General features: G+C 45.3%; 1 pseudogene; it reads right to left on the reverse strand.

Moving 5' to 3' along the window:
- Nucleotides 1-6,629, reverse strand: part of LOC111953374 (autophagy-related protein 9A-like) — an 11,378-nt pseudogene extending 4,749 nt beyond the window's left edge.
- Between the last annotated feature and the right edge of the window lie 5,259 nt (nt 6,630-11,888).

The following is an 11,888-nucleotide window of genomic DNA, read 5'->3' on the forward strand; positions in this document are numbered from 1 at the left end:
TGTGTGTGTGTGTGGTGTGTGGTGTGTGGTGTGTGTGTGTGTGTGTGTGTGTGTGTATGAGCTGTGTGTGTGTGTCTCACCGCGGGGTTCCGTGCTGTCTGATGTTCCATCTGAGGCGAAGGAGCAGGTGTCTCCCACCCCTACCACCTCCACGGAGAAGTTCCTGAAGAAGTCAATGATCTCCAGAGACTTCCTCCTCAGACTGAAGATCAGGATGAAGGGAGTCACCAGGGGGCTGATCAGCTCCTCTAGGATAAACACCTGGAAAGGCAGAGGAAAGGTTAAAACACCTGAGTGAGGGTTAAACACCTGAATGCTGATCTAGGATCAGGTCCCCCCCCTTGTACATATAATCTTCTTCATTACAAGGGAACACTGATCCTAGACCAGCACTTCTAATCTGAGACTCTGTGAATACAGGCTCTGGCCAGGTAGAGAAGAATATGCCATGTGCTTCAGAAATGATTGATAAGTTCCTGCTTTATAAAAAGAGTGGAAAAGGTTATGACTATAGTGCTACTCACAGCCTTGTACTGGAAGAGCTGTGAGAACTGGTCTCGTGTCTCGTAGCGATGAGCGTTGCCCTGCCAGTGGTCTGGCATGTAGTGGATGTGAGCCAGAATCACCCTGAGCAGCTGCTCTGGACAGTAAACCAGGTGTTTATCTGGGATAAAAGACCTGAGGGAGGGAGGGAGAATGTGAAAGAATGTACTAAACCCTTCAAAATGACGTAGCACACAGACAGACAGACACACACACACCTGCAGACAGTGATACACACTCCCAGCAGGGTGATGGATGACAGGACGTGTTCCACGGCGAGGACGTCTTCGTCGTAGATGGTCAGAGCAATGAGGACAGCCAATAGGGAGCCAGCAAAAAACGCCACGTTCTTAGCCACCACCGTCAGCAACGGGGACAGGAAGCAGTTCATATACCTAGAGGACGCCTGGAGGTGGGACACATGCACGGAAGTGAAGAAAATCTGGCATTTTGGCCACCACTGACAGCAACAGACAAGAATCAGTTCATCAATTTCACAATAATTACCTTACACACCTTCTGTGTGTGTGTGTGTGTGTGTATGTTTGTGTGTGTGTGTGTGTGTGTTTGTGTTCATTCCTACTTTGTAGCCCTTGCTGAGCCGTGACATCAGTTCGTGGTCCAGCTCATTGAAGTGGCGAAGGTAACATCGACCGTACAGAGACCAACACCTCGCTCCCAAACTACCTGGCTCACGCTTTATCACCTACACACACACACAAAGAAATTAGCTTTACAGTATCTGCTACACCTCCATAACAGAGCACAGCGGTGTGTGTGTTTCCCTACCTCTGTATAGCTGAAGAAGGCATACAGTATTTGCCAGACCAGTACGACAGGACAGAGTAAGAGGTTGGCGATGCCGATCCACAGTATACGTGATGCCAGTTTGTCTGCCAGCTCCAACCTATTACCACCTCTCTTGTACTGCGGCTTCAAACTCCACTCACTCTCAAACAGAGAGCCTGGGAAGGGGGGGTGAGAGAGAGACACAGAGAGAGCGAGAGAGACAGACAGACAGAGGGAGAGGTGAAAAGTAGGGATGCACAATATAAAAATCGGTGAACATATCGGAATCAGCCGATATTAGCTAAAAACGGCAACATCGGTATCGGCCCGATTTCTAGTTTAACGCCGATGTGCAAAACTGATGTCAAAGCTGACGTGCATACCTATGTAACGTAGGTACATAACGTAATGACGGCACGTAAAATTTGCCGCTACACCTGCAACACAGCATTCCTCACCTATCCCACAATGTCTGCTGTGTGGATCGAGCAGTCAACAAGTCGAGCGGTCAACAAGTCGAGCAGACATTTGAAAGAGTAAGACATTTTCAGCGAGACAACTCGAAGGCAAAATCCATTAACGGCAAGATAATGAAATTCATTGCCCTTGACAATCAACCGTTCTCTGTCGTGGGTGATGTTGGCTTTCGCGACTGGTCGAGCACCGGTACACACTACCAAGTGCGCTATTTTTCAGATGTTGCCCTACGGGAGTTACACAGTAATAGCGCCACTGCTATTAGCTGCACGACATACTATGGAACGCCGTTTGGGTCTTTGCGTGTCAAAAATGATACACGTCAAATAAAAGTATATGACAATAACACTATTTGACGCGTTAAATAAGCTTTCAATTTGACATGTCAAATAACACAGTTCTATTATAGAATGTTGTGTGTTCTGGATTTGCACGTGCAACCAAGCGCCACCACTACTATCAGTAGCACTGTCAAAGCTGTACAGAAAAAGTCTGTAAACAAGCAAACACCGGCCACGAACGATGTGTTTACAATACCGCGTTGGTAATAAAGCATTATTTGATCAACCGCAACATTTGGGGTAGCTAGCTAGCTTTAGCTTGGTACCTAGCTAGCATCAATACATCCAGCCTGAAAACAATGACCAGTTATTCTTAGCAATGATTTAGGAATCCTTGTGAGTAAGTATTAGCTAGGTTGCCACTTGTTGTTTGCCTATTGACATTGAACTTCAGTTCATGAAAATAAATACCCAGCTAGCACAGTGGATCTGGGCCGATTCCGGCTGAGAGTCAGACTCGGCCGACATCATGTGGCTACTTATGGCTAGGATGTGGGGATTGCGCTCGGGCCCGATTCCGGTGTGAGTTATCTGGCCCAAATGTATTACTTGGTGCTCGGGCCGATTGGGGCTACTCTCTGGCAGATGATTACACGGGCTGCTTTATATAATTAACATCTCATTACTTATTTTTCCATATTTTCACATTGTTTCTGTGATCAAAAAATACAATTCACATTTAAATGAAATTCTTTAAGAGTCCTGTGTAGTATTTTGATACTATGTGCAAGGCGATTGATAAGCATTAAAAACTTTGTGGATCAAGCCTCCCGAGTGGCGCAGCGGCCTAAGACACTGCATCTCAGTGCAAACTGCGCTGCTACAGATGTTGGTTCGAGACGCGTGCGCCGCCCTATGGGACTCCCAATCACGGCCGGATGTGATACAACATGGATTCGAACCAGGGACTGTAGTGACGCCACTTGCACTGAGATGCAGTGACTTAGACCGCTGCGTCCATGTGTGTGTGTTAACTATTTAACTGTACTAGAATGCTTAAAAGGCCACTAAAATGTTTAATATCGGTATGGGGTTTTTTTGGCAAGGAAAATATTGGATATCGGAATCGGCCAAAAATGTCATATCGGTGCATCACTAGTGAAAAGTGTACCAAACAAAGCGTACCAAGCACTCCAAAAACACACACACACACACACCAACCTGGCCCCCAGAAGAAGATGAGTTCAAAGTTGTACTTGAGGCCGCGGGTGTAAAACACACTCTCCCCGAGCAGTGGCGGGTGGAAACGCACGGGAAGGAGGGACTTATTTATCATGGCAACCTGGAGGAAGACGAAAGGGGTTTAGGTGGTGATGTTTTTGATTGACAGGTGGTTCAGTAGCAGGAGTACAAGCGAGGAATGGTAAAGAAGCTGTACTCTGACACTAACACAAACACACGTGAGTGCAGACAGTCACACACACACCATGTAGTTTTTGAAGCGCAGGATACGGTGGTATATGTCCAGTTCTGTGAGTTCTTTCTTGTGGATACAGATCTGGTGTTCCTTCTGGATCTCAACGATCCGGGCCTGAACCTCCTGCCATGTGAAGTATGGCAGCTCTGCCTAGAGAGGGGGGAGGAGAAGGGGGAGAATGAGAGGGGGAGACAAGGAGGAGGAGAGGGGGAGGGGAGGAGGAGAAGCGAGAGGAGAAGGGAGGAAGAGAGGAGGGGTGGAGATCAGTAGTTGAACCAGTAGGTTGAAGACACGGAGACAGGCACGCACACACGCAGACAGGCACGCACACACACGCACGCACGCATGCACGCCCACTCACCATGCTCATCTTGAGTGCGTTGGTGTAGAAGGAGCGTATCTCCCAGTAGCAGCAGACGTTGTATATGAACTTGATGAGGCGATGCAGCCAGAACACTCCAGATATTATCAACACAAACATCACTGCCACGTTGTCACGGATACTGCCGGGAAAACAACAATCAGGTTGTCATGGATACGGGCGGGAAAACAACAAGCGGGTTGGCATGGATACTGGCGGGGAAAAACAAGCAGGTTGTCACGGATACCGGTGGGAAAACAACAAGCAGGTTGTCACAGATACCGGTGGGAAAACAACAAGCAGGTTGTCACAGATACCGGTGGGAAAACAACAAGCAGGTTGTCACAGCATACGGTGGGAAAACAACAAGCAGGTTGTCACAGATACCGGTGGGAAAACAACAAGCAGGTTGTCACAGATACCGGTGGGAAAACCAAACAGCAGGTTGTCACAGATACCGGTGGGAAAACAACAAGCAGTAAGGACAACTTCCAGCATTCCTTATCAACTTGAGTGCTAAAGATGTGTTAATAAATGTTTATAATGCATTTATAAAGCATTTATGAAGTGTTCATAAGCCTTACCTTGCGCTGCAGACGTCCACAGGCAGGAAGGCGTCAGGCAGCGTGACTTTGGAGGAGTCGGTGTGGTTGACAAACTTGTTAGCGAAGAATGTCATAGTCCACACAGTTAGCCAAGAAGACTGTGAACCCTACACAAACAGCAACTGATTACAGAGGGGAGAAAGGGGAAAGAGGAGAGAGAGAGAGAAAAGTTAAAAACGACCCTCAGGACACCCGACATGGACCACATAGAAGACACACACACCACTCAGTGTACTTACACCAGCTCAAAGACCTCTCCCAGCAGCATACAGGTGAAGCCATTCTTCTGGTGCAGGTTATAGACGTGTCAGGGGTCAAGGATCAGATGATGACATAAAAGTAGCATGTGTTCTCTCATAATGAAAGTCAGTCAGCTATAGTATAACTCAGGTCACAAGCTCAACATTCCTCCTCCTGGAGAGCTACTGGGCGTGCAGGCTTTTATTCCAGCCCTGCTCTTACACACCAGATTCTATTATTCTCCAGGAAGGTGTGACCCTCCCGGTCTTAAAATAACCCCTGGGTAGTTGTAGGTAGTGGTGAATGATCCGGGAGTACAGAGCCACAGAGGGGTAAAAGGATATCCTCTGGAAGAACAGGTCCAGGTTCTCTATGTGGTGCCACGGGGCTGCAGAGAACAGTCAATAACAAAAACAGGTTAGTGTGTGTGTGTGCGTGTGTGTGTGTGTGTGTGTGTGTGTGTGTGTGTGTGTGTGTGTGTGTGTGTGTGTGTGGATCTACTAAAGAACTTTACACTTGTTTCCATCAGGTATGTGCACCAGTAGGTTCTCCTCTCCGGTAGGAGAGTCGCTGTATGAAGCCTCTAGGCGCTGGTACTCTGTGTCAAAGTGTGCCGCCATGGTAACCACAGCTTCAGTTACCCCCAGCAATCAAGGCCCTAGCTACTGATTGGACGAGTGGACCACAGAAAGGGTGGGAGAGAGAGAGAGAGAGAGAGAGATCAGTGCCATAAATCCACAGTCTGTATTACAATAACCATGTGTCTTTCTCTTCCCTCATCTGCCCTGGATTGAGTAACAGAGGGAGCCTCTTTCAGACATTCACCTATCCAGCTCCTCACATGAAAGTAGATAAAGGAGAGGAGGCGAGGAAAGGAAGCCATACATGTAAATAAGCCATTTCACACCTGTGCTCCATCCATCACTGGAACCCGGATGTAGCAATGCTTGAAAGACACGACAGACAGACAACTGACAGGTGTGGATATAGGCACACAAAAGCAATTCTTGCAGCAAATAATAAGCCATAATACTACAAAAGTTCCATGACCGTTTGCCTAGTATAAAACAGCCWACTTAATCATGTTGGCCAATGTAGACATGTCACTGGCAGAACGCTGCTGACACAATGGACAGTGTTGCGAAATGTGCTCTGCGACTCGAGCAGAATCACAACCACAGACATTGAGACAGAGAGCGTTTTAAACCACATTATAGCCTACAAATATCCTATGGCTCTAATTTTACTCACGTGACAAATTGTGAGCGTCAAAAACCAAGTATATTAATGCTTTTCGACCAACGTGCGCAGCGTGGCTTTAATTTATATACAATGGGCGTTCCTGATCCAGCTTGTCTTTTGAAAGGCGACAATGACACTTAGCCTCCTCCTATGCTATAATCTACATGTAAGTGTAAACATTGTTGCATTTTCGAGTCTTCAGCAAATAGCTTACCTGGAAAATGATTCGGCTACGCGTATTTAGGCCTACATACAAAAAATTGGCCCACCTTTGTTGACCAAGCATAGATTAGCTCCATTCCATCCCCTAGGAAGAACCGAAACCGTCAAGATTATTTGGTTCTCAGGATACTGGCAAAATGTTATTGTTRAAAAAAGGTGTTTGTTTATGACAGATCTACAAAAACATCACAATGATTTAGCTCTATATTTTCATACTGCACTAGACTATTAGTCTGTCGCAGCCTACCTTTGATACGTCAACCGCAGGCGGTCTAATCGTCAAGGAGAATTGCCGAGACCTTTTTTAGAAGACGTCTAGGTTTTCTTTTCTTTTGTGTTTCTTTTTGAGTATGAGGCGACATTTGGTTTCATTTCTGAAAACACATCATGTACACCAATGCCTGTCACGGCTGATGGATACCTGGTTTAGCCAATCAGAAGAGTGTTTTTCCCAAACAGGGAAGAAAACAACCAGTCATAGACAGTAAGAGGCGGGCTCTCAAAGCTCCTTGTTCGGCTTTCATGACACGCCCTTTGAACCTCAYACAGGGTTTATGCCATGCAGGTTTTGGTTAATGGTCAATGATTATATTCCTATATTATATTATATTTTAAATTAAATGTAAAGCAATCTCATCTATCGTCATCTAAAACGCTAAATTATCTAGACTACATGTAGTTCCTGATGACGAGAAAACTTCAATGATGAATTGAATGTACAGTCATTTTTAATAAAGCCTATATGATATTTATGGGCGCGCCTCTAAATTCAATGAATGGTATTTTACCGCCACTTGGTGAATATGTATGGTATTACAATAACATTGACACAGTCGGAGGTGATGCTATACTAAAACTAACCTCTGGGTTGAGCTATAAACCCAACCTACTGCTAAAGTTTGAAGTTGCATTGGCTGTGCCTTACAGTAATGATGAAGTCGATTAGACTYACAATTACATGTATCTGCTATTAACCAAGTTGTTTGTTCTGAAACAAGCCATATAGACATTGTGGAGTGTGTGGATGAGAATATTCATAATGTGACTGTGGGCCGCTGGAGTGACAGCTGGCCTTTTGTTCAGTATGTCTGTTAACACTGGTGGACACGTGCGTGTTGCATATATAAGGAAACTATTTGGCCATCTGTTTCATCCTTTCATTCTCCCCACATCGCACTCCATCTCACCCTCTACCCCCTTTCTCTCGCTGTCTGTCTTTGTATGCGTGTGTACATGCGTGCGTGTGTAATCTGCTCATTATAGTGAGTAGGGCTATTAAATCTGGTGCGATTAGGATTAATATGGGATAATCTGATAAAGTCTGTCCAAGACAGAAACACTACACTCTTAGGAAATAAAAGTGGTATCTAGAACCCTTTACATGGAACCCAAAAAGGTTATACCTGGAACCAAAAAGGGTTGTCTTATAGGGACAGTCGAAGAACCCTTTGTTCTAGGAGTGTACAGTTTATATACACACACATCTATTCTGACAACAACCCCTAGTTGATACTGAGATGCTAATATGATGATATGGCAATAGTCCTATGGGCAACACCTTCTGGTCACAACACAGCCCTCACTGTGTAAAACAACCTTAAATGCAGTGTACTGACAAATGAGCAGTATGTTTCTGAAAAATAGTCCAACAAACCCAAGATAGGTAAGTGGTTGGATCAAATCACATTTTATTTGACGCATGCTTCGTAAACAACAGCTGTAGACTAAGAGTGAGATGCTTCGTTGCTGGCTCTTCCCAGCAATGCAGACAGAAACATATTTTAAAAAGAACACACAATGAGTAATGGGTTCTTAGTTTAGTGATGAGCTTGGATGTCACTATGGTGTTGACGGCTGAGCTGTAGTCAATGAACACCATTCTCACGTAGGTGTTCCTTTTGTCCAGGTGGGAGAGGGCAGTGTGGAGTGCAATAGAGATTGCTTCATCTGTGGGTCTGTTGGGGCGGTATGCGAATTGGAGTGGGATAGATGTCACCAGGGGTACTCTCCTCCAGTCGGAGAGCAAACAGACGGCAGAGACATTGCCAAAGTTCACATATTTATTTAGGACTGGTGGTTGGACATGGTAAAGGTTGGTGTGTGTGTGTGGTTCTGTAACAAAAGGAGATGTCATAAGCAGGTTACATAACATGAGAAGAWAAACAACGTGCTCCAATCCACCTTATAGAAACTTAAATCAGGTGCTGGATCTTCGTATATAATCCAAAGAACAGAAATAGGACAGCACTCCGGTAAATAAACGTACATTTTGACAYGACATAAAAGGTGATAAGGATAAACCTATAAAACCAATACATCTCAAATAAAGAAAATAGAAAAAGCTAAACAAAAATGACTCTTTTAACTTGGACAAACACAACTGGAAAGAAACTGAGAAATGGCTTGACAGGCTAATTCACACTTCTAGTTTGTATTTAAAGCCTATCAGGCCAGTCCTGATAATTAGTGACAGGTGTGTGATTGCATGAGAGTGTCAACAGGTGAAATCAACTTGCCTAATCAAGTCCATCTCAGCAGTATGCTGCTCCACTCTGAGGGCTTTTGTACAGTTTCACTGTCATTGTTGTTTACAGATGTATGAATGGGCTGACTTGCCTAACTAAGCTGTGTCCGTGTGCGTGTGTGTGTGCGCACGTGTGTGTGTGTGCACGTGTGCATGCGCGGCTGAAGGGGATATAGCTGATTAAATTACCTCTCTGTCTGTAGGGAGCCAGGAGGTCGCCACGCCAGATAATTTAGTCAGAAGACATGCTGTCATTTGTGTGTGTGTGTGTGTGTGTGTGTGTGTGTGTGTGTGGGGGATCCCGTGGATAGTGGGTATCCAGGATGAAGTTAATCTCTCATGGATTCTTAATTAGATCGCAACCCCTTCTCCTACTGTATTTCCCTAAATACCTCCACCCCTCTCCCCCTTCCCTCCCCTCTGCCTCCTGAAGAGACCAGAGCAGACATTAAAGAACAGTCAGAGGAGACTGACACACATACTCATGCAATGCATACTGTACATGCCACACTAAAACATGCATACATATACATACAAATGCATACACTATACAGCATTCAAGTAGCTTGTGTCAGAGGTTTTGAGTAATATGCTTGTGATAGTGGGGGGGGGGGGGGGGTTAGTGAAATACATTTTCTGTCTTCTATTTTTTAGTCAGGGGTAGAAAATAATGAATGTGGGCTGAGGCAGGATGGAGGTCAATGTTGTGTGTGGGGGCAGATCAATTTACTGTTCACACACATGCACACGCACACACAGAGGACAAGTACAAGAGTGTCTAGTTTGAGAAACAGACGCCTCACAAGTCCTCACACTGGCAGCTTCATTAATAGTACCCACAAACACCAGTCGCAAACGTCAACAGTGAAGAGGTGACTCGGATGCTGCCTTCTAGGCATATTCCTGCTGTCAGTGTCTGTGTCTTCTGCCCATCAATATTTTCTTTTAATTGGCCAGTCTGAGATATGGCTTTCTTTGCAACTCTGCCTACAAGGCCAGCATCCTGGAGTCGCCTCTTCACTGTGACATGAGACTGGTGTTTTGCGGTACTAATTTAATGAAGCTGCCAGTTGAGGCATGTGAGGCGTCTGTTTCTCAAAACAAGACACCTAATGCACCTGTCCCTGCCAGTTGTACGATTGTGCACCGGGGCCTCCCACTCCTCTTTCTATTCTGGTTAGAGCCACTTTGCGCTGTTCTGTGAAGGGAGTAGTACACAGCGTTGTATGAGATCTTCAGTTTCTTGCCAATTTCTCGCATGGAATAGCCTTAATTCCTCAGAACAAGAATAGACTGGCGAGTTTTAGAATAAAGTTCTTTGTTTCTGGCCATTTTGAGCCTGTAATCGAACCCACAATTGCTGATGCTCCAGATACTCAACTAGTCTAAAGAAGGCCAGTTTTATTGCTTCTTTAATCAGAACAACAGTTTTCAGCTGTGCTAACATAATTGCAAAAGTGTTTTCTAATGATCAATTAACCTTTTAAAATGATAAACTTGGATTGGCTAACACAACGTGCCATTGGGACACAGGAGTGATGGTTGCTGATAATGGGCCTCTGTATGCCTATGTAGATATTGTGCTTTTCTTTCAAAAACAAGGACATTTCTAAGTGTCATATTTTTTAATAATTCCATTCACTTTGTTACACTCATAAATAGTAAATAGTAGCCTATAGCTGCTAAAAGTAACAAAATAACCTGAATATGCACTTTAAACCGAGTGAATAAGTGAAGAAAAAAAAGCTGCAATAGTGAACTAACCTTTTTACGCTTCACTGTCCTGTCTCTTCACTCTCTTCTTCACTCTCCTCTTCCCCTCTGCTGTTCTGCTGCCCCTGCATCTTGGTTGCAGTCCTTCGGGCTTTCAGGGTAGCCTGGTCTCTTCTCCTGGTCTTCAAGTTCACCGTGATTACAGCACAGACAATCTCCAGCAGAGCACAGGCCATCAGTGAAGAGTAAACTGCATAGAACGTGGAGTCGATGCCAAAGGGGCCCCTCTCCCCATTGATCAAGAAGGTTGTAGTTATTGATAAACAGACTGTCTTAGACATGACAGCACACCAATACTCCCCACTGTCCTCCAGTGAGAGGTTAGAGAGGACCAGACGGGAGGGGGAGATGCATTCAATCTGCCGTCTAAACCTTCAGGCATTTGTTTGTACTCATCATCTCTATTTGTAGGTATGTCACTCCTCCCTATCAGAATAACGTTGTCCACCGTAGCAGTCCTTCTGTACCACACTAACCTATCATACTCCTTGACATCAGAGTTGCATCTGAGAGCAACCTCCCCTCCCTCTGAGAAGAACTCTATGAGGGGCTCAGATTTGGGGCACTCCGTCAGATTATATATTCTGAAGATTTTTAGTGGGGACACTTTTATGCACAAGTAATACCCTGAGTGTTTGGGCATCAGGRATGGGATGACCAGGGTGTAATTTCCTGACGATGCTCTAGTCACAAGATAGTCCGTCTGCTTCTCTTGGTCAGTAAGGATTTCCCCAGGCCCTGATTGGGTTTGAGATGGTGATACTTCGGTGAGTGTTCCGGCTTACCCGGGCCCATTCCTCTGTCCCATTGTGAAGTACAGCCTCCTCTTCCACTGGGGGCTGACTATACTTTGGCTTAAAAATCACCGATATGGACAGATTAAACTCAACTCTGTCTCTCCACTACCAGGCAACTGTAAACACCTACGTCATTAGAGGTGAAGTTGGTCATATGGAGAGAATAGCCGTGCTCAGTCAGCTGCACTCGGCCGCTTRCTTCCTCCATTACGGGCTTTATGGATTTGTCAATGTCATGATAGTCCTTGAGGACCCATCTCACAGTAATATTATCGCCACCCTATGGAGCCCTACACTGCAGGTCTAATTAGCTCCCTCTGAAATGTGCATACATTATGTAAGACACCGTCCGACCATGTACAGTACTGCGGTTGATGCTTTTCTGGAGCAACACCTTGCCAGCTGTCCAGCACTCCACCTTGTATAGTCCAGAGTCTGACTGAGACAGGTTCTGGAGCAGGACAGTTCAAATGTTCTGAGATGATCTGAAAGTAAGCTTCAGTCGCTTCGGTAATTCTGCATCCAGTGTGGATTTCTCAGGTGTAGGGTTAGAAGTG

This window comes from Salvelinus sp. IW2-2015, linkage group LG27 (assembly GCF_002910315.2).
Source record: "Salvelinus sp. IW2-2015 linkage group LG27, ASM291031v2, whole genome shotgun sequence".
Classification (NCBI taxonomy): domain Eukaryota; kingdom Metazoa; phylum Chordata; class Actinopteri; order Salmoniformes; family Salmonidae; genus Salvelinus; species Salvelinus sp. IW2-2015.